Below are 23,225 nucleotides of genomic sequence, written 5' to 3' on the forward strand. Positions count from 1 at the left end.
CCATAGACATCTGCCATATGGCTATTAGCAGCTGTAGTATGTGCCAGGACAAACACACACGTTTGTTTTGCTATTTCTTTCAGGACCTCTCATTGCCATCACCCTTTCCCCAGCCTCTCCCCCTAAACCTAACCATTCAAAACACATGGATAACCTTAACCAGGACTCTGTTATAATACATTTCTTTTACTGAGGTCTTTACCCTCTAAACCAGTGTTTTTCAACCTTTCATCAGTCTTTGGTGTCGCGGGTCCAACAAGGTTCACTCCCTCCATCGTTCTGTTGTGAAAGTGTGTGGTCAAGTTGGAGGCGCATCAGGTTTAAAAACAGATGGAAGTTGCGCATTTGACCGGCTTCTTCGTTGTGTGTGGGAAGAGGAGCGCGGCGCACCACAGCAGTGCTGATCATCAATACACTGTAGCTCTACAGTATAGTGTATAAGGAAGAATGTCAGCGAATCCATGTGATCTCCTCACCTTGGTTGCTAGTCAACACCTTCCAATTGTCATGATTTAATGTCATCATATTGCCCACCTCTATCTCCAGACAAATGCGTTCAATGAAAGTGGATCATTTCCCCACGGCACACCTGACACTCTCTCACGGCGCACTAGTGTGCCGCAGCACCCCGGTTGACAAACGCTGCTCTAAACCTTGTGAGAACAGGCCAAAATGTCCTCACAAAGCAAAACGTCCTCACAAGAAGGTGGCTTGTCAAGACCTGCTACTCAAGTATGGCAAAACATGCCCACACACAGACACACACACCGACAGGAGGAAGTTTGTATTTCCATCTCACGTTTCCTTCCTTCTAAGGATTGTGCAGGTCCTGTTTGGCCATCTGTCCTCACTGACTGTGTTACTGGTGTTAAACAACCAGATTGTAACTCAGATTAGGGAGTTGTGGCCACTAATAGGAGTCACCTTCCAGAAATGTTTCAGCCAGGTCTTGGCAGCTTCCTGGACAACTGTTCTTCAACATAAATTTAGCTTACCTCCAACCAGGAAGAAGAAGAAGAAGACTTGAACTCAGAGGTTCATTCTTTGTTAGAGTTACAGCAGAAATAAAGAAGGTACTGGGGTGTGAGGATACATGTAATTCTTGGTGGAGTCTCAGATCTAGCCCCTCATTTTGTTCTGTGAGTGATTAACAAGTGCTCATGACAGACAAGAGTGAGTCTTAAACCACGAAAGATGGAGCGAAGGTGGTGACCTCTTGTGTCTTCACTTGATACAGGCTCATAGTAAGTAGTGTGCTGAGCATGAGACTTCCTGAGCTTCTGGTGACCGCATCCAGCTCCACGAATCATTGGTGAGAATCTGATGATGTAGTTGAGATCACAAAGCAACAGTCGGTGTGGACTCACTCACTCAGACCCAGACATGGCTCTTCCTGCAGAGGTCCTGCTGACGGTGGCGCTCATCTTCACCGACATCCGCGCTGAGGTCATCCAAACATTAGGGTTCTCTCATACCGTCCTCCCAGAAAAACTGAAACTGTGTTCATGGTGGCTGGACAGATAGTGGAACTGACCTGTGATGGCGTGGGACCAAATCAGAGCATCAAATGGATATCACAATATTGGAACCGCAAAAGAGAAAATTGGGGATAAACGTCAATAGATGATACATTGTCTTTGGCAGCTGCTGAAGAATGGGTCAGCGCTTGTTGTCTCAGATATTCTGTTTACAGTCTCTAGTCCTGTGTACAAAAGAACCATCAGAGGTGTGAGGTACTGTTACAATACTGGGTTCATGTACTACCAGAGTTCGTCTTCCGCTCGGTGGCTCTGGAGCTGAACTGTTCTGACAGCAGTGGAAACCAACCACACCTGTGGAAGATGTGGAGTACAGAGAATTGTGATGAACAACTTGGTGACTTCACACTGACGTTTCCATCACTGACATTGGTCCACTCAAGTCATTTCGAATGTGATCACGCTGATCTCTATGCTGAGGTTTACATCCTGCACGTGTCCCAAACCTGACCTGCCTACTGCAGTCAGGGAGAAAATGTGACTCTACTATGTGGCGACTGGGAAATAGCGACTAGGATTAGCTGGTCCATGAAGTCAAACAGAACTGGAGGAAGTTCTGTTTGACTTCATGAACCAAACAGAACTAGTAGCCGTCTACTACAGCTACTAGGTTCATGAAGTCAAACAGCACTGGAGGAAGAGTGCTATCATACGTAGCGCTGGATCCTGATGTCACTAATGCGCTCTGGAGGACAGTGCTGGTGTGTGGTGATGGAATATGGCTGTTGTGTGTTTACATAAGACCCTGCTGATGTTCAGAGTGCCGCAGGTTTAGGATGCTGTGTGTTGTTGTCGTGGAGACGGTCTGGAGGAGACTGTGGCTCCCAGGACCTGAGGAGGAGATGGAGATGTCTCTGTCAGCAGCCCAGAAACCCTCTGAGGTTTTATGGTCCATGTGAAGAACTGGTGTTTGAGTGATGATTGTTTTGTCTTCATGATGATGTTGTTTACTTTGAGTTCTCTGGTTTGAGTCTATGAGAGTTTCTTCCTCGTTGCTTGCTGCCTAAGTGGTCGTCAAACACATGTCCCCTCAATGAGAATTATTGTCGTCTCTCCTCCGTAACTTCCTTCACACATCCAACACAGTCTGTGCTCTGAGGCTGACAGCGACATAAATTCTTCTTTGGAAGGACCATTGATCTGTGTGTTTTGTGCATGTCATGTTGCTCCTGAAGGTAGCCTGAGTGTCACCACCCACCACAGATACATTTCCTCCACACAAGACACACACTTCCCTGCTTGTTTTTATCGTGATGGAAACAGGATGACATGCTGGAGACATTTAATCATAAAATCTAATCATAATTTCATCATGAAAATCTAATAACAGTCAGCAAACAGGAGAGTCGGAATATTCCAACCAGATCTAGGTTAGCTACTGTAGCGCTTCGGCCGCAGGGATTCGCAGTTTGACTAATTCTGGGAGATTCAAGTTGGACCTGCTGACGGAAAATCAATTCATTGATTTTCTTCAGACGACCGCAGTAACTTCCTTAAATCTCCACTGGAGTGTTTGGACCGTGTGATGGACGAACGTGCTGTCGTCCTTCACTTCTGGATTCTTGTCGCATCTCCTCTGTCATCCTGTCATCCGTCAGCCGCCGTCTGCTGCATTTATTTACGTTCGCCAGATGTTTGTTCCGGCTTGGTTGTTCCTCCACATCTGTCTTTGACGCCCGCCATCTTTCTTTGTGCGTCTCTCGGCAGGAAATCCTGGAATATAGTGGACAAGGTTTGAGGAATATTAATCCATGGAGTCGGATCAGACCAGATGAGGGACGGCAAGAAGACCACAGAGCAGTTCACCAGGTAGGACGATGACCGTTGGAGATATAACCTGGAAATCCCGATGTCATTGGTTGGATCAGTTTAAGTGTTGTTTCAGACACTCGAAAAGACAATTGTCGATGAACACATGAATAAAATGTATCTATGTAAGCATGTAAAGAAACAAGACAAAGACAGAATGTCTAAGTAATAAACCTTTAAATAAGAGTTACAAAAACATATATAAGTTCACCAAGAGCAGAAAAAGTAGAAAAGTATTGGCAAATAAATCAACTTGACTCCATGTTAAAACCAGCATATGGGAAAAAAGAAACATGACTTTTCATGCTTAAACCATCACACTGAAAATTTTAATAAAATGAAAATAGAGAAATATATATTTTTTGAATGATAATAAAATAACATTAAAAATAAAATATAAAACATACAGATAAAAGCCAGACGTGTTCATCTCAACAGGATACATAAAAAATAATCTGCAATTATCTACAAAACGTTTAAAAGAACAAAGTTTAAAAAGTCAGAAGAAACTTTTCTTGTGTACATAAACCCATAAGTAAGTAAATCTTAAATAAAAAAGAACTGAACTGGATCAGGGAGATACAGGAGAAATCTTGAAATAAAAAAAAATGCTGTCAGGTTTCAGTCCCAAAACATGCTGTGTGAGATGAAAATCATTTTTATTTCTTGACCCCAAAGCAAACATGGTGGAAGGCTTCATTTCTGTCCAAAGCTCCGAACACAGACTCACTGAACAGATTTATCAGCCGCAGGAAGACTTTAACTTTCATTCAAACTCATGCAAGAAGTGGGACACTGCCCCGAACAGCCTGTAATTAGCAAGTGTGTGTGTGTGTGTGTGTGTGTGTGTGCGCGTGAGTGTGTGTTCACATTAGCCTGCATGCAGAGCTAATGTTGCCGCCTTAATAGCCACATTACTTTCTCCCGGCGAGTGAGTCGTTTACAGCGAGGAGAAGATGGCTTCATTTGCTCACGCTGGATCTCATTACACACACAGGCTGCACGTCACCTTTCCAAACGTACAGCCGACAAATGCAAATGTGTACGTTCTAATCGCTTCGTCTCATCTTCCGCCGCTGATCGTGTTTGTTTCTTAGCCTGAATTAAAGCAGCTGGATTAAAGTGAAGCAAATGAATCCTGCCCTACAACAGGGCGCGCACACAACCCAGAATGTGAACACTGAAGAGGAGTGAAGCATGAGCGTGAAGGAGAGGTCTGAGCATGAAGTTGGCTCAGAGACGCTGGGGCTCAGCTTCCAGTTTGCATCTGCGGGTTTTTGTAGCTTTAATTTGCGCTTGGGTTACGAAGATTGCAAATTTAAACAGCGTTGTTGGCTGTTTAAATCAGAGTCTGGTGTGTCGCGGTTTGCATGGGGACTGTGAGAGATGCAAAACTAAATAGAACCCATCGAACCTTTGGTGCATGAAGACACCATATAAGCCTTCACACCCATGGCAACGCTGCCTACCAGGGTCCCTGAAATATATGAAAAAATGAAGGACAGAAAAGACTTACCTTTATATGCACAATACACAGCACACTTAAGTGGCCTCAGGTTAGATGGAGCCGTGGCGTATATATATATATATATATACACAGTGGTACCTCGGTTCTCGACCACAATGCGTTCCAGACGGCCGTTCGAGAAGCGATTTGTTCTAAATCTGAATCGATTTTTCCCATTACAATGAATGGAAAAAGAAATAATGTGTTCCAAGCCTTAAAATAGTCTTTTGTAGGAGTGAATGTAGAGTGTCTGCTGCAGGTGCGCTGTTCCTCTATGTGTGTGGCCGCTGCATGTGGGAGGGGTTGCCGAGTGAGTGACGTCTCTCCAGAAGTGAAGAGGTGCCCGGTGCGTGTCCAGCTCTGAATGTGCGCGTCTGTGCAGTTTGGCTGTGACAAAGTCATAAACCAAGTCACGCTCTGTCCCAGACTCGCCTCATCCCTGTCCCAGCTCCAGCCCACAACAGGACATCAAACCCTGGACTCTACCACGGTCCAGTGTGGAGACAGGAAAGGTTTTACACCTCAATATGAAGAAAAACCAGTGAGTAAATATAGCTAACGGGACACGTCTGCATACAGAGGCTGCGCTATACACAATAACAAAGCGCGTCGTGGGTCAGCTGATCGGTCCGCGCACGTTATGTTTTTTCCGGCTTTTTCCGGGGCGTTCGAGTTCTGGATTTTCGGTCAAATTCCGAAGCAAAAAAATCTCAAAATTTTTGTTCGAAGTCCGAGACGTTCGTAAACCGAGGTACCACTGTATACATATATATGGGGGGCGGGATTCAATAAAAAAAAAATTATCTAGTTAGAGAATTTGTGATCAATTAATCACAATTAATTGCAGTTTAATGGTATAAGAATTTTTAAACTAAAAAACTACTATTTGTATCAGAATTTCAATTTTATAATATTAAATTAAATTAAATTATTTTTGTTGTTATTAATTCATCGTAATAATGTTGTAAAGAATTTATGAATTTAAAATAATTTGAATTGGCATATGTCTACTTACACAAAGTGAAAATAACATTTAAAAGTGAAAATATACTGAAAATATAAAGAAACTACAGGATGAAAATAGATGATCTACAATACAGTCCAGTCAATAAAGGTTAAGAGAATGAAAGAGTGAACCAGAAGTAAACCAAAGAGAGCTGCATCAACCACGGTCGGCTGTGGCTACATCATAAATCCCGGTCTAAATCTCTCGGGATTATTGCAGCACATAAAACCTTCTCAAACTCAACCGCTGTGATTTTCAGAAAGTCTATTTAAATGAGTAAATCAATGAATCACTGCATCATAAACCTCCCAGCTCATGTTCCCGTCAAACTTTGATATTAAATGTCACATTTAAATGTCAGCCACCTTCGTGTTCGGGCTCCATGTTTCCCGCTGACGTCAGCGCAACTGCGGCGCACAGTCGTGTCGGAGAATTAGGGTTCGGTTCCCAAAGTGCCGACTCAGCAGCGACACACATCTGATGATGGAGGAGTTAAATGAAAGTCTCTGCTGTGCCGAGGTGACGCCACCTTGTGTTGGGAGAACTGAAGGGAGGGAAGGTTCGATCGAGCCAATGTGCCTTTGAGCAAGGCCAACCCCTGGATTAAACCAATTCAAATGGCATCTTCACTGAAATTGAAGAAGATAATATAGCTGTTCAGGTTTATTGATGTTGCCCCCTGATGTCACCTTGCTCTGGTTTCCTCCCACAGTCCACTTCAGAGGAGAGACAGTTGGGACGCAGCCCTCCTTCACTCTCCTCTCCTGGTACTGCTGGTTGACTTCCACTCCCCCTCGTTGTTATCGGGGGGAGGTCTCTCGCTGTTGAGGTCATAGGTCATAGGTAGCTGAAGACGCCGGGATTCACCAACCTGCTCTGTCCGGTCTGTTTGGCTGAGTCTGGTCCAAAAGTGCTGATCACAGCGTGGCGTTTGTTTGAAACGGGTTTTCCTTTTCTGCCATTGTAACTAAGCAGCGGCAAACTTGGCCGTCACCTTCGTTTTCTGCTTCTTCTTTATCTTGTTAAAGAAAGTCACTTACTCATTAGTGCCGGCAGTGATTATGTTTTCTAGAGCTGCGTGTGTGTATGTGTGTGTGTATGTGTGTGTGTGTGCGCGCGTGTGTGTGTGTTCCATCTGTTCGTGACTGATAGATGTTACAGCCTTCTTTGCCAAAATGCATTTCCTTGGAATTTGTTTACGATTTAACTGGTGACGCTTCCACACAAACAACTGCTTTGTATTTCATCATCACAACAATTTCTGAATGAGTGTGTGTTAGAGCTGCAAGATGTCTCGAAGAAATGTCGGCATCGCGATATCGGCATGTGCGATGTGCATATCGCAAAGATCTGCGATAATTTATCTTTTCTCCTGCTTTTTCATTCTGCATTAGTCGACTCCCAATGTTGAGCTCACAGAATTGGTCCAAGTGGAACATTCCAGCAACCACTTCCGGATCCTGAGTTTGTGTCTTTCCAAGTTTGTAAACATGTTTCCAGTGTGTGCAAATATTTAGAAGAATCACACGGAAATGGAGCGGATCAAACTATGGACGTGATCTGTATGTGGTTGCTAGAATGGTCCACTTGTACCAGTCGCGTGTGTTCACCATCGGCAGTTGACTAAATGCAGAAACAAATGTACACACGCTGAAAACACATTTGCAAACTTGTAAAGACTCGTACAAACTCAAGTAACAGTCAGTTTGTTAATGACGTTTGTAAATTTGTTTGGAATGTTGTAAATATGTTTTGTACTTCTCATCCATCATACGCTGCGCCTCCCGCTCCCCCCGACTCCCTGGTGCCCTTGGGAGCGGAGGATCACACAGCGTTTGTGAGTGAAATAGCTTCACAAGGATCAAAACTCGTGTTGTTTTATTTATTTAATCAAGTGGCAAAGCCTTGTAGACATGATCGCGAAATATTCATTATATCATATCATTTTCATAACCTGCAGCGAAGAGACAAAGAATAACAAACATGCAGAATAAAGAATGCTCAATATACTTTTAAGGTAGGTAGATCATTGTGACTTGGTTATTTACAGGTAGCTTGCCATCTGAAAACATGTAGGAACCTGAGGGAAAAGAAAGAATGATGGACAGGAAAAAAGGATGACAGAAGGGAGGATAGAAGAGGGGTGGTGAACAAGAGAGGTGGAAGACATAGCTGAGGTGGAAGGGAGCAGAAGGGAGGAAAGGAAAAGAGTGGGGTATGGAATATGAATGAATGAACAATAGAGGTTTTCCAGGGTGAGATGCTCCCTCACCTCTGGAGCTTGAACTGGCATGTCAGGTTCTGGGGTTCGACCCCTCCCTGGTGAGGCTGTGAGTTCACGTCCTGCTGGCCTTGACAGCGCCTCAGACGGCGTGAAGTGTTTTCCCTCCATTAAAGAAAGTGTCAGATCAGAGGCCGACAGCGTTTGCTCAAACACCTCCAGCCGAACCAGGAGGAGACCTGACAGGGAAATTAAATACCGTAAGTCACCTTGATAGCCGAACAAGGTAATACGGTGTCAGGTATTGCCCCGGCGCGCTGCAGCAGACCGCCAAGATCTATGATGCTGTCACCCTCGCCGGAGCCGCGGCTCCTGCTCCGGAAGGAGCAGAACCAAATTCTAATCAAGTGAGGTATGAAAGGAACAGCCTAACTTGGACTTCACGTCTGATGTTGTGAGTCCATGTCAGCGGGCAAATCTGTCGGTAAATTCTCGAGTCATGCAGCAGACGCGCTCGCTTTCAGAAGCCAAACAAAAATAGCCTCCTGAGCAGAGTCTGAGCTGAAACCTTGGCCAGCCGCGGGTCTCTTCTGCACTCTTGGGCCGGAGCCAACAGACAATCGGGTCGCTCGGTTCACTTCCCCGCTCCCATTCCAACTAAAAGAAATGAATCCGTCTGCACTGTCCAGAGCAATTATAGTACAGAGTGTGGCAGGGTTAATGGGCAACAGAAGGAGATTAAGTGTTCGATCCGAGTCCGTGGCCAATTGCTCGTTTGGTAAATGGATCCGGTGGCATCTGGGAGGAGGTTCGAGAGCAACAGCTGCCTGTGATGAGAACATTTCTTCATTAAAAATTTCATCTAAACCAAAGTGAGGATTTTATCACTGTTTAAAACTTTAATCCAAGGCAGAATTAACTGCTTCCTCTGCTGATGAAAATCGCCAGTCTCACACTCACTTTTAAAGACCATAAAACATCACTGTTAGTTTCAAATGACTGTTTTCATCAGGTGGTCGGTGTGTCTGGGCCACTCCAGGACCAGGTCACACCATCTCACTGTGTTCATTCCAAATATGTGCCATGAGGACTACTCCATTTTTTAGCCAGTTCAACTCTAAATGTTGCAACACATCCTCACTCTCATGGTGTCATACATTGACATTGGGAAAGTTTCCTTACGTTACGTCATATACTGACGTAAAAGGCAACCGGATATTGACTCAATGGCAGCGCAACATGTGAACGAAAAGATCTGGGTTGTGGTAAGGGTAAGATATGGGATGGCGCTACATTCATTCTATGTTTGCCTGTGTGTCAGATCTCTACTTAAAGGCCGTCAAACAGCCATATGTTTAAGTCACAGTGACTTTCAGTACCATCACTAAGGAGGAGAGCCACGTAAAGGGATGTAAGTAGCAACTGACATCCAGTTTTCCTGCCTATCCGTGATTCCTCCCGCGATCATGCAAACCCTGCACCCTCGTGGGTGGTTCTGTCTCTTCCCTCCTGCACGGTGATGCGGCCCCGCAGCAACGCATGATCCACGCCTACAGAAGGAAGTCCACTGAAATGTCTATGTCTAACATTTGACGCTGAAGGCTGCCTTTTTCGTCAGTATAGGACGCAAAAGTCCACTTTCCCAACGTCAATATATTACGCCAGGGAAGTGAGGATGGCTTGTCCAAATGTTATGCAGCTGTTTCAGAAGCTGCGATACAGTGGTGTCAGCTTCACGTGCTGCTGTTGAATTATGAAGTAGCATGCAGAAGGTCAAGACAGACTTTACTTTCTTTCCTTACTTCTTTCTTATACATTTTTAATTCCCCTTCCCTCCTCGCTGCCTACATGTGACCCTCTTCTTCCTTCTCTTCCTCCTGGAGTTTTCAGAGAAGCAGCTCGCAGACCGCAGATAAGTCCGGGGCTTTTGTGGGCTTATATATCTCCACATGCAGGCTGGATTTCCTTTGTCTGGTTCAAAGAGTGTTCATATCAAACCAAGAAGCCAGAAGCTACCCCGGGACCCCCGGAGTCTACACCGTCACCCTGGGTTTGTTCCTGCTGTAATACAAGCAAACAAATTTCAATCGATACAGGGAGTGAGCTGTTTCCCCAGACCTTCATTATGACAGTAGAAAAACCTTCATGCAGCATAATCCTTGGGGGCCTATCAGCGCTCAGCACAGTCCAGGGAACACTGATCCAAATGTACTTTTGGTCTCCGTAATCTTTCGGGATCCACTTTCCCTCAGGGCAGCACATGATGAGCAGGTGTGTTCTGTATCACCTCTGTTGTGGTGGGGTTCACCAGGACTGGTTCCACGTAGGAAAGGCATCTCAACTGTTTCGCTCTGTGTTAACAGCAGCGAATACAAAGAGGTACCCGGGGATTACTTTCCATTTGCAGTTGGCTAACCACCATTATGGTTCTGAACAGACGCTCTGACTCAAGGTCAATTTTATACGCAGAATTCCAGATGTCTGAGGGGAGAGAGTCCCCAAAGTGTTGGAGCACTTTCCCCATGGTACTGAGGCGGGCGTTAAAAGGGACCGTGGGGTGGACGTGAGAGAAGTGGAGTGGTGTTCTGGTGGAGGACATCGAGAGTGGGAGGAGGATCGTTGCAGCTTCACATGTGAACAGAAGGAATTGCAAATGTTTGAATGAGAGCTAGAAGATTCTGTAAAGTCTGGCGATCTGATGGCAGCAGAGCTGTTTGTGGTGCGACTTAGAGAAGGAGACCTAAGGAACAGGTTGGTGTGGACAAGGATGAGGGACAAGTAGGTGTACAGGAGATGCTGATCTGAACTGAGCCAAGCCAGATGGCTAGCCTAAAGGGAGAGGGGGTCTTATACCCTATTTTCTCCAGAGTATTTTGCGTCGCCTGGTGGTCAGGGGTCTCCCCAGCACTTTAGCTGAGGCATTTCGACCCCTACTCTGGAATTGTCGTCTGTTTTTGTCAGTACATAGTGATACACTGCCAGTTGGGTTAGTGTCATCTGCAAAGCCGTGGAAAAATGTATGCCCATTCTTGCTGTGGAGAAGGCGGATGGTTGGTGTACAGGTGGGACTTATTGTCAGGTGGCACAATCTAGACCCAAAAATGTACACTACGCCGCCATTAATGGTAGAAAGTAGAGTAGAAATGACGGGGGCCACGTCATGTAGGAAGCTGCTGCTGATTCCGACATGATCTTGTCTTCAAACTGGATGACAGCATTGGCACTCGACTTTCTTCTTTCTCTTCAGTACAACAACAGGACAAATGACACACGCATGCTGCCGTGAATCCGGGATGTCACCTCCGTGGAAAAGTGGCAGTCGATGGGCTTGTCAGTGCCGATATTAAAATTCGGAATATGTCAAATTGACAACAAACAGATTTGTCGTGATTCTGATTGCAACATCTCTCGCTCTCTCTCTTTCGCATCTCTCCATCCATCCGTCCATCCGTGACTTTGCTGTCCCGCCCTGCTTCTCCTGTTTACATTCGGCGACAGTGTGACATAAATCAGACACATCGTCAGTGTGAACTCTGATTGCTTCCTCCAACACTCCTGCCAGTCACAATTCATCAATGTGTCCATTTCCCCCTGCGCTCGCGCTCCATCTACATATGCTGAAGGAAATGTGATATCGGAGCTGGAGCCGGTTTGATGGTGATGGCAGCAACGTTTCTGACAGTCCTTATTCAAATGTGATACTTTCTCCGCCTCTGCTTCTCGGCCCCTCGGCCCCCCCCCACCTCTTTTCCCTGTTGATTAACGCTGCGCTTGATATCATCGTTATCCTCTGCTTACGCTTGCTCAAAATTGCTTCATATCTTCTTTCTAATCTGGGAGAATCCACAGCCAGTTACCGCATCTAAATCTGTTCATCTCCCCGCTGTCGTCCCCTGTTATTTATGCGCCTTAGGTTCTATTACATACTGTTTTCCTCGTAAGAAATTTGTGGCTTATTGAGCAGCGTCAATGTGTGTGTGATGCAGGCGGTTGTTGGTTTGATGGATGAAGCTCATGTCTTTCTTGGCAGCAACAGTTGCTGCTAAATGTCTAATGTCTGCTAACACCCTCCTGGTCCTTTTCCTTCTGCCGGGCACAGCTTTCCTCCTCCAGGCCCTTCTTTAACCCTCCATTTATGAGGGCTTCAGCACATACCCTCAACACCACATCTGCTCCATACCTGCTTTCACATCACAACAATGAACACATTGAGAGCAGATTTTTGGCGACAGTGAGAAACACAGTTTGGAAACAAGCATTAAAACAATATGTGGTTATTTGTGCTGCCATGCAGTCAAGCTAAGTGTTGCTGATCTCTTGTCCAGAAACGTCATCATGGTCCAGATATGTCAAACAAAGCAGGTTTTCTCAACTGTCATGAAGTGTTCTGTGTACTTCTGTGAGTCCTAAGACTTCAGTGCAGGCCTTGCCAACCCGTGGCTCTTTTCCCAGTTTCATGCGGCTCTTCACCAAACTTTGTCATTCCCTAAACTAAACGTATGGCATGTGTTTCACCTGTCAACCATCCTTAGTCTTCCAATTGCAGTGTCTCTGAATGGAATTTCCTCAGTCCATAGATCTCCTTCCACCTGCCTGTCCCGGGTCCATCCAGAGGCCTCCTCCCTGGTGAATATCTCACTATGACGACACCCTGCTGAGAAAGTTCTAGCAGTTTTTTTCAGGCATTTCATCACTGGTTTCTTCACCAGCCTTCATGACTGAAGTCCCTGGTTTGGTGCTTGACACTGGAGATGGTGGTGTATTTGTTCATATAAGTTCGCTGATAGAAGAAACTCTAGATGGTTCTGCAAGAGAACTTGAAGTAATTTTTAGTGCTAACAGGTTGTGAACACGTGGCTCTCAAACAACATCTGAGAAGCCAAACTATTTAACCTTGACTCTGGTTCACTGAACTACAATATTAGATGAGGTGGGAGTTGAAATGTCTTGATATTTTCAGCATCGGAGGGAAATGAAGAAATAACTTTAACTCTTTGGGTAACATGTTATTTGAGAAACATGGAAAAGTTTACAAAAAAGGTTTTGTAGCTCCTGGGGGCTGAGGTTTGTAATTATTTTGGAAGGTCACTGAGCTTCGTTCAGCTGGCGAACATAACGTCTGTATTTCCCGGACTGTCCTTTGTAAAAGGTTTTTGGTGAACTTGACAGAATCTGTACAACATGAGACAGTCCAGGCTGCAACTCTACAACACTCGGAGGGAATTATCGTCTCGGGAAAGTTCCTTGTCGATGCCGTAGCAGTTCATCCTCGCAGTGTTTCACATTGGTGCAGTTATTAAACCGCCTTAGACGTAAAATGTATCACCCCACCAAGCTGAAACTGCATTTCTCCTTGTTTCTCTCCAACTTTTGCAGCCATTGAAGAAACCATTTAAAAGTGACTAATGGTTGCGTTCAGAGCCCGCCGCCTGCTCCATGTGTTTATTTGTGTATCTTAATGAAATACCTTTAGCCGCAAGCATGTGGGGAATATATCAGGGCCTTTGAGATTTAGCCAATACCAGACAAATATGGCCTTGCTGGCTGTGAGCACAGAAGCAGGTCCGAACCAAGGTCCAAGTTAGAAACATAATTGGGACATTTTATCTTTGAAAGCGTTTCAGTTCGATAAAACAACAGGAACTAGTGTTATAGTACGTAAGATCAGTCTCGGTTTGAAGTCCACATTTTTAGGGGATTTATTTGTACTTGGTCATGTCGCAGTCGTGCTGGATTTCCTTGGCAACATTAGAGCTTTTTCTTCAATCATAAATGTTTGAAATTCCAAAGTTAAAATGCAACCAATGAAGTCTTGTTTCCTTTTTTGGGAAAACAGACCCCAGATTTCAACCTTTGTGACCATTAATGATCCTCATTCACATCATAGAGATAAGGGGAAAAGTGTTGCGTCTGTTGTGTTTTGGCTTAGGCAGTGCTTTTCAAGGCAGCAAGTGCAGTCTGTAAAGACACGAAGAAACCTACAGATCTTTGTGAGTGTTAAGATCTGTCTCATAACGGCATTGTACCTGCAGTGTCGTGAGAAATGTGTTGCTTCTGATATGATGTGCAGAAACGCACGCTGATGGCCTGCAAGCTCTGTATTGAGAAAACCAGGAGTCAGGCCTTTGAATCCAGCATTTCATCAATATATACTGTTTCTTGGCGACTGGAGTGGATTTCTAACTTCTGTCAAACCAAAGTGATGACTGTTCAAACTCGTCTGAGTTACAGTGCTGCTACTTTCAGCACCCTGGACAGCTCACCAGCCTGTCACCGGAGACATAGACAACTCACACCTACAGTTAAGTTATAGTCATCATTTGACTGTGGGAGGAAACCTGACTGCCAGAAGGAAACCCACATATGCAAATTTCACAATTTCAAATTTAGTTCATTTTGATGTGCGACTGCGGTCATGTACGCTGATGACGGCGTTGTTTACATCCTGCCTGGCTCATTTGGTGAAGCGGCAGGAGGGAACGTGCTGGAAGCCAGAAAAATAATTCGCACCATGTGCATGATGGGAGGTGGGTGTGAGACGGGTGAGTCGAGAGACAGACAGGCAGAAAGATGGAGAGATAACAGGCGGCGATGATGAAAGATGGCGAGCAGAAAGGACAGAAGGGGTGGGATTCTGGGAATAATACTGGCCTGTTCCATTCAATATTTTAACAGATGGCCTCCACACACACACGTGCACGCACACTCACACGCTCATGCTGCGTTCACCAAAATAAGCCCACGGTCAGGCGAGAAAGGTGGGATGTAGTATAGGAAAAAAATTGGACTGGAAGCTTGTTGCTGCTTATTTTCTGTGTTTTTGTGTGTGTACATGTATAAATAATCTTGTGTGGACCAATCTTTGACAAGACACTAATGTTATAAGGAGATTTTCCTTTGTGACGAAATTTTTAACCGGTCCATATGGAGTTTTGAGGGTTGAAAATGTCAAAATAACTGGGTCATAATAACTGGGTTTCAGTTTAGTTCAGAGTCCTGGTTAAGGTTAGCCATGTGTTTTGGGTGGTTAGGTTTAGAGGGGGAGGCTGGGGAAAGGGTGATGGCAATGAGAGGTCCTTGAAGAAAACAAAACACCACTGCATGTGTCTGTTTGTCATGCATTTGTTCTTGCTTGGCATGTTTCCGTCTTCTCCCTCGTGATGTCTATCAGCCACACGTTCAGTGGAGCACATTGCTTTCCCTTGTCAGCGTTTGTGATCAACCGCCGATCAATGGCTGTTAAAGATCAGCTGTTCCACCTGTTGTATCATTGAGCAGCACCGGCACTATTTCATCTTCAGCATGTTAATCTACTGCACCACTCCTGCGAGGATCTGAGCACTCATCGACTGGTCTCTTTTCACACATCAGTCGATCGCGGCGATTGATCCTGAGGGTCGCGAAAAACGGTCGTTGGGTCTTCAGCATCCCCCTGATGTTTTCATTTGATCGGAAGGAGTATTACTTTGAAATGCAGAGAAGCGAGCTGTGGGTTTCTTGATGTATTTTACCATTTTTATTAAGAAAACTTCATGTGCTACTCACAATAACTTAGGGACATTATCATTTACATGAGTGCTTTTCCTATTTGGTCTGAATTTTAATGAAATAAATGATGGCTCCCTTTGATATTATTGTTATTGAAAGACACGAAACACCATTTTCATCACTTCAATACGCATTACCCTAACAGTGTAGACAATAACAAAGATAGCTCCGAATAAAAAATGGTCTGAAGTCAGTAGCAGGTGTTTCCACCATTAGCCACACTCCAGCTTGACAGTGACACGCTCCTCACTAGCCTCATGATGTTGTTCTGAGGCGTTGTGTTCCACCCCCCCACAAGTGCTACATGCAGTTCTGCCAAGTCATGTTGGGGAGGGGTTCGGCATCCAGTTGCGACTTCAGCTGGTATCAGATCAGGGAACGTTGCTGGCCATGTGAGGCACTCACACTTCCTGAAGTAAAGCTGTGACCATTCCGGCATGAAGTGGTGGAACATCATCATCCATGAACAGAAATGCCAATGTGTACTGTGGAAATGGGGTGTGATGATGCATCCTATGTGCTGTGATTGAGCCATCTACAATCTCCAAAACTGCTTAGCGTTGACAGGCGATACTGCCTTGCCCAGTTGCAGCTGCTTCGCCAAAGCCAACCCTGAGACCACTGAATAGCACGGTAGACCACCGTTGCATTGTCCAGGTCACACGGTCTTGTAACCCCTGCTAAGAGTCAAGAACACTGCCTGCTGTTCTGTTCATAGCTGCTTGACTGATGAACAGGGAATGACTTACTGGCAATATCATATTTTTATACCCCAGAATGTTGAAATAGTGGCACATTGAAAAGGGTTTTTTTGGGATTGGCCCCAATATGTAATGTGCACTGAATACAGTGAGACCGTTTGGTGGAAAGCCCAAAATGCAGTGTGTCTGTCGCCCTAATACAATTGCCTCCCTATCACAACTTACACCGTATGTGTCCACTGAGGACCTCACAGCATCCCTAACTTATTGTGAGCAGTGTATCGACTGTGCCTGTCACAGACCAACCAGTCTGTCCCTCCCTACATTTGTGAAGGACTGTGGGTACTAAAATTTTGATCCCGTCATCCGCTCGACTGGAGAGTGACGATAGCCTCTGAACTCCAATTGTTTTGAAGAAACATTAGTCTGTTAACCTCATTACCGTTAAGAACAGAGCTTTTAATTTGTTTGTCGTTGTGTCCACTTGGTCAACACACACACACTTGCCCACTCACACACACACACACTCTCTGTCCCAGATTTTCGTCCTCCAGCTCCCGGGGGAAATATTCGGCTCTTTAGCTGCTAAATGCTCCATTATGCTCACTTGCTGATCTCTAACTGTTTTCAGATTGCTCTTGAGCGTCTCGCTGAGGCTTTATCTCCACGATCCGCCGCTCTGGGGCTTCACCACAACACTGATACCGCACCAGCGCTGTGAAGTTGCTGCCGCTGACTTGGAAGAATCCGTAACTTTTAAAGTGAAAACTGTAGCTTTTGGCTGCTACACCGAGGCTTTCCTTGTTGGTGGTGCTGTTGGCAGTGGTTAAACCTGGTCAGCCGGTGGAGCAAGTCATGATCCAGCGCGACAGTGGAACTTCCACAATGACAATGTGTAGCAGCAGGGAGCCAGGTGGCAGCATGTGTAGCTGTGTATTTGAGGACAATATTCCTCAAAAATAACCAGTGCACTTTCAGTAATTCAATCATGTTTTAAACCTCTCTGATCCCTGGAGTGCAGCTCCTGCCGGGTTGAATATTGTCATTCTAATAATGTTGTGTTTCAATTATGACAAAGGACAGCGAATCTAATCTACTAACTCAGAGAGCATAAACCTCCACCAAGCAGCTACAGCTCACCCCCAGCAAAGAGCCTTCAAAATAATTCCAGCATTTGAAATGCCAAGCTGCCACAGATGCTGAAAGTGGCCCTGTAGTATCTCATGTCTCCTGTCACTGACGGCTCATGGCACAAACTGTTTAGATCATAATAATAATGAAGGGGACTTTTTTGTTGTTATTGGCAGCCAAGTCGCCACCTTTCAAACTTTCAAACTGTCCCCAGCCTCATCGCTTTATGAACTCGAACTTTCTACACATCGTAATAATTGCACAATGAATAGATGACAAAATATGTTGCCAACACATTTTAAATCAGATAATGCAGTACAGCATGTACATGAAAAAGAGTTTATTGTTATGAACTCAGTTCAGTGAGGAATATGCAGCAGCATGTATCCATGCTTTAAATATCAATGTAAGGGACTTTAAACACAATATTGCATCAAGTATCGCAATCTTTGAGCATATCAGTATTTTCTTACACCCCTATTTTCTACCTTAGGTTGAAATGAGATTCAGTGGAGTATATAAAAATACGTCTCTGTGTGTGTTGTGGTGTGTTTGACCGACCTCCTATTTGCCCTCCCTCACTTGTGGAACAAGTTCTAGGACTCATGACTCATGTTCATCTGTAAAGCCAGCAACATCTGCTGAGTTCAGGAGGCACCGCTTGTAACCCAAAGGTACACAAGGCACTTGCTTGACAGGCGGAGAAACAGACTTGTAGGAATCTGACGCCGTAAGTCTTGCAAATGACTCTGTTGAACATTACCGATTAAAAACTCAACCTTCAAGCGCACATTTCAAATGAATATACGTCTGTGAATGGCAAGGTTTTATTTCCGTCTGTCTCCTGGGGGCCAACAGTCAGAGCCGGAGCCACGACATCGTTTATTCTTCTCGATCACTAAATTCGGAGCAGTTTACCCTGCTCTTAAGCTGAAGATGATTCACTTCTCGCCTTGGCTTAAATTCAATTAGAGTAACCCCAGACTGCAGCGTTGTAACCAAAATGAAAAGCTAATTCTCCACCACCAGGATAAGAAAACGCCGTGACAAGGACACAGAGTGAAGCAGAGAGCGATGTTCCCTCATAAATCTGCTTTCTATTATCCTTTCTACTCATACGGAGAGCCGGTGAAGAGAGCCATCGGTAAATCTCGGGTCATCGTGTCGGAGCATTCATTTCTATCACCGCTTTTTGGAAATCCATCAGCCGTCGCTGCGATGGGAGGGGCCGACGATAGAGGGACTCGGGGGGGCGCGGGGAGAGGGCCGATGAATCACAGAGGATGGGCTGCTCAGAAATATGTAGTCTTAAATCAAACTGTTAAACTCTGACACGTCAGAGGAGGAAAAGTCCAGAGATGGATGAGCGGCACGCCGAGAGACGGCGACAAGCCATAAAGAAAAGCGGCTCTGTTATTAGAGATGTGTTAAGTTAAACTCCCGGGCCGTTACAGGCTGTCAGAGCTAATGTGAGCCCCATCATTTGGGCTGAAGCTAATGGAGGGAAGTGGATTTTCCTTCACGGCGCTATCATAATTCAGAATCGGAGGTGGCGGATAATGAAGTACTAATACCTCAAACTGTAATGGAGCATGCTTTTTAAGTAGCTGCGCTTTACTCAAATACATTACTTTGCAGGTACTTTTACTCCTCTACATATGTATAAAATATATTATGAATACATTTGAGAGCAAAAATGAACACGATCAAACACTGCATCAAATACTGTTCAACTGTATCTTTACTTTTATATCTTTTATACCGTCCATAGTTTCTATGAACAGAGAACCCTACTAGACGACACCGCGTGCTCCTGCATAATAAAGTTCAACCTGATCTACTACATCTACTTCTGTATAAATACATCTGTGTTTCAGCGAATAGTCCAAGGACGAAAACATCGGGAGCTTTGGCTTTCACCACTATAGATGTTCAGTCAAATGGCATCACGTTTGTCAAGGCTGACACCATGTTTGCTGTGCTTCACTTCTTCTCAAGTGTTGATGTTCTCTCTCTTTTCGATAGAACGCTGATGACCTCCGATGAAATAACACTGTGGCATCTCCATGCTGAAACCTTGAGAAATGACGGGCCACAGCCATCCCAGGGCCGTAGTGATTCATTGCGTCAATGGATCATTGAGCACAGTGCGCCATCTACTGGGCTGTGCTAGCAGCCAGTGTTGTCTGTTGCTACTGTCCTGGTCTCTATCAGCCGACAGCAGGCCGCACGAGCATGTGAGGAGCCATAAAAAGCTCCAGTGGGTCGTATCAGATGGTGATTCGGCCATTTGCGCTGGGGGCTCGTCGGAATGGGTCATTGTGTGTGTCAAATTTACAACCCCCGCGACCATTAATCTGGGCCGGACAGTCGCGTGGCGGGACATAATGAGAGGCGGCTCGATGTCGCCTCTGGCGCCATAATCTCTTTTCCCGGTCGCTCGCTGTTTGGCAGCGGATTAAATGTCTTTGTGTGCTTTACTTCCAAATAAAAGTGAAACAAGCTCCGATCGGCAAGATCACAGCGACGTGTTAGCCGGGCTCAGCCCAGGAGCTTCGGATTGATCGCTCCGACCAATTAAAGATTATGCTGCCTAATTAAATCTGCATGCTCCTCTGCCGTGAAATCCAATTAAACGAGCTTGTTAAAGTCGACATTTCGGGCTCAGAGACTTTGAAGGGAAACGCATTCTCTAAATCATTCAGTCTTGAATCAACAGTAACAGGTTCAGCAGCATCCTGGTTCTGACCTGACTCCTGACCTCCATCCATCCAGCCATCCATCCTCATCTGCTTATCCGTTCCTGGGGACGCAGCAACTGGATGCCGTCGTGGGGACGACAGCCTCAGAAGGCCACGGCAAACACACTTCTCCAGGGCAACATCTACCGGGGATCCTGAGACACTTCCAGGCCAGTGTAGAGATACGATCCCTCCATCTGGTCGTGGGTCGACCCCTCGGTCTCCTCCCAGCTTGCCGTGCCTGAAACACCTCCAAAGGGAGGCGTCCGAGCGGCATCCCCATGAGATGCCCGGATCACCTCAACTGACACCTCTCAACGTGGAGACGCAGCAGCTCTACTCTGAGTCTCTCCCGAGTGGCAGAACTCCTCACCCTATCTCTAACGGGGACGTCCGCCTCCTGTCTGAGAAAACGCATTTCAGCCGCTTGTATCCGGGATCTCATTCTTTCGGTCATGACCCACAGCTCATGACCATAGGTGAGGGTTGGGACAAAGATAGAGAGCTGAGAAGGCAAAGCTCTCTATTTTCCGCTTCTTACCGCTTCAACAGTGGGGTAGAGCGACTGCACCACCACTGCTGCGCCGATTCGCCGACCAATCTCCAACTCCCCCCACTCGAGAACAAGACCCCAAAATACTTAAACTTCTCCACTTGAGGCAGGGACTCATTCCGTTCCCGGAGAGAGCAATTCACCCTTTTCCGCTTAAGAACCATGGCATCAGACTTAGAGGTGGTGATCCTCATCCCAGCCGCTTCACTCTCTGATGCAAACCGATCCAGCTAGAGTTGAAGGTGCCACTGTGATGATTTTCACTCGGGACCTCCTGGAGCGTTTGCTCTGCCTAAAAACATTCACCCAGGGGAGCTGGTGGAGGTTTGTGGAGAGAGGAACTCGTGGCCCTCTGTGTCTGGCTACTGCCCCTGCGACCCAAATTGGATCAGCTTTGTAAGATGGCTGGATGGGATGTGTTTGAAGTCTGCTGCAATAATTAGGTGTGTTATCTCATCGCTGTCACTGTAGAATCATGGTGCATTCAAAGACTATTACTGCAGAGCGGATATTTAATTACCAAACATGAGATAAAAAGTAATTAATTGGAGGATTAAGTGAGGGAGATAACCAAGCGTGTTGGAGGGTCAACATCAGATTCAGTGTGGAGAAATAAAAGCACGGTGCGCAGGTCAACCTGAGGTCAGCTGGCAGGACAGCAGCAAGACGCCCATGGAGGGTTGTGACTCATTTTATTGGATGAAATGATGAAGGTGACAGAGAAGTGGAAGAACGTGAAAGTGATATTAAACACCGAGAGGATGATGTTGATGAATACATCATGATCCTGACTAGATTAGGAAATGTATGTTGTGTATGGTAGAGAGTGAAATATTATGCTTCGGTCGAGGTTTAACTGAAATGGGGATCTCTCGTGGTCCATCCAGGAGGGAGGGGGATGATGATGATGATGATGAAGGACTGTGTCGAGGGCGGGCCGACACTCAGCTCTGACCATCTGCCAGACCCTGATAACACACACACACACATCCTGGAGTAACACGCACACAGCATCCAACTCAGGTGTGCAGATGCAACCGTGTCTGAACATGTGTGTGGGATTAGCTTGGGACCGCCGGAAGATCTGCTTCAGCAAGCAGGGCAGATCAGAGCAGCACTTTAAATATCTGGTTCTCTCACTGGCCGCCCCCAAAGTTCTGCTCCCACGTTCCTCAGGCTCCAAGTGTTTTTTGTTGACCAAGTCAACTTTGCAAAGGGTTTGGGACATGTATTTTGGAGTCACACGAGTTATATTACCAAGCTTTCAAGTCCACCTCACCCAGTTATACCAAGTCATGTTCTGGTCTGACCTTCTATATTTCCTATGTGTCTGTACTATTGCCTGACTTCCTGGTTTGCCAAGACTATTGCTGACACTGCAGGTCTGTTTTCACCTGCTTCATGTCAGACCTCTGCTTCGATCTCGTCTTTTTGTCCTTCCAAATTTACCAAGCCTACTTTGTCATTAGTTTTCTACCTGAGAGTTATCAAGTCTTCCTCATATCCCATTATGACTCAGCATATCTGGGTCTGTTTTGACTCTCTAAATCACCTATGTTTCTGAAGTCAAAGTCCCCATCTTTCCAAGTCTTTTTTTTAACAGCCAGCGACCTTTTACCCACTTGTTGCTTGCCATCATTTGGACATCCCATACAGGTCTTGTTCATATATGGCTTCCTACAATGCATAGATTTCCCCAGTGAATGCTTTAAAACTGCCAAGAGCCCGAGAGACTTGATCGACCAGAAGCAAGAGAAATAAACCGAGAATATGGTCTTCTGTCTTTGTTTCACCACTTTAGCTAAACTCAACTGCTGTCAACTGAATGTGACCCGCGGAGGCGAACTTCCTAATGCGCTGACCTGCAGATGAAGTGTAAACTAATGTGCCATGGTTGGTCCCTGGGTGGCGCTAGAGGCCCCAGTGAGTCGAGGCCGTTATATAAGCGGCTCTGTCACGGACGCCTGGAGGCTTCACATTCGTTTATTTTCATCATGGATGTTTTTTTCATGCCTGCTTCATCTGCTGAGGTGAAAGTTCACGGCTGATTGAAGCTCGAGATGCAGCAGCTCTGATGCAAGCCACGGTCACGTGACCATGTGAGGCAATATCAGGTCCATACTCCCTGGATCGTCTTGTTTATCTGTCGCTGCGCCTCAGGCCCACGTCAGACTCATTACTCAGAGATGATCTGGCTGTTATTTTAACCTCTTCAGCGCCAGGGACACGCGTGAACAGCCTGCGCTCCAGTCTGAGCATGTTCACCAGCCAGAGCCAAGCTGACTCCCTCCCAACGTCTTTGCAAATGGAAAGCTCTCGCTGAAACTCTTAGCTTCTTTGGGTTCTCTCACGAGTGAGTGAGGACCAACCCTTTTCAACACGAGCACAACAATGGTGGTGTCTGCGGCCCATGAGACAATCTTTGGTTTTTGTTATTATTTTTATTAATATTATTATTTGTATTATTATT

General features: G+C 45.6%; 1 protein-coding gene across 8 annotated transcripts in view; it reads left to right on the plus strand.

Annotated features, from left to right (window-relative positions):
• The window catches only part of si:cabz01090165.1 (uncharacterized protein LOC100333421 homolog), a 167,394-nt gene that overhangs the window by 68,947 nt on the left and 75,222 nt on the right, over nt 1-23,225 (plus strand). For 4 of the 8 annotated variants that reach the window (XM_053872264.1, XM_053872267.1, XM_053872266.1 and 1 more), the window contains one exon: nt 3,246-3,347. The exons of 3 other annotated variants lie outside the window; for them this stretch is intronic. The gene's annotated coding sequence lies outside the window, so the exon portion shown is untranslated. Of the gene's footprint in view, nt 1-3,241; nt 3,348-23,225 lie in introns of those variants that run through there. One more of the 8 variants, XM_053872270.1, reaches the window with a different exon arrangement.

Source organism: Synchiropus splendidus, chromosome 8 (assembly GCF_027744825.2).
Source record: "Synchiropus splendidus isolate RoL2022-P1 chromosome 8, RoL_Sspl_1.0, whole genome shotgun sequence".
NCBI classification, from domain to species: Eukaryota; Metazoa; Chordata; class Actinopteri; order Syngnathiformes; family Callionymidae; genus Synchiropus; species Synchiropus splendidus.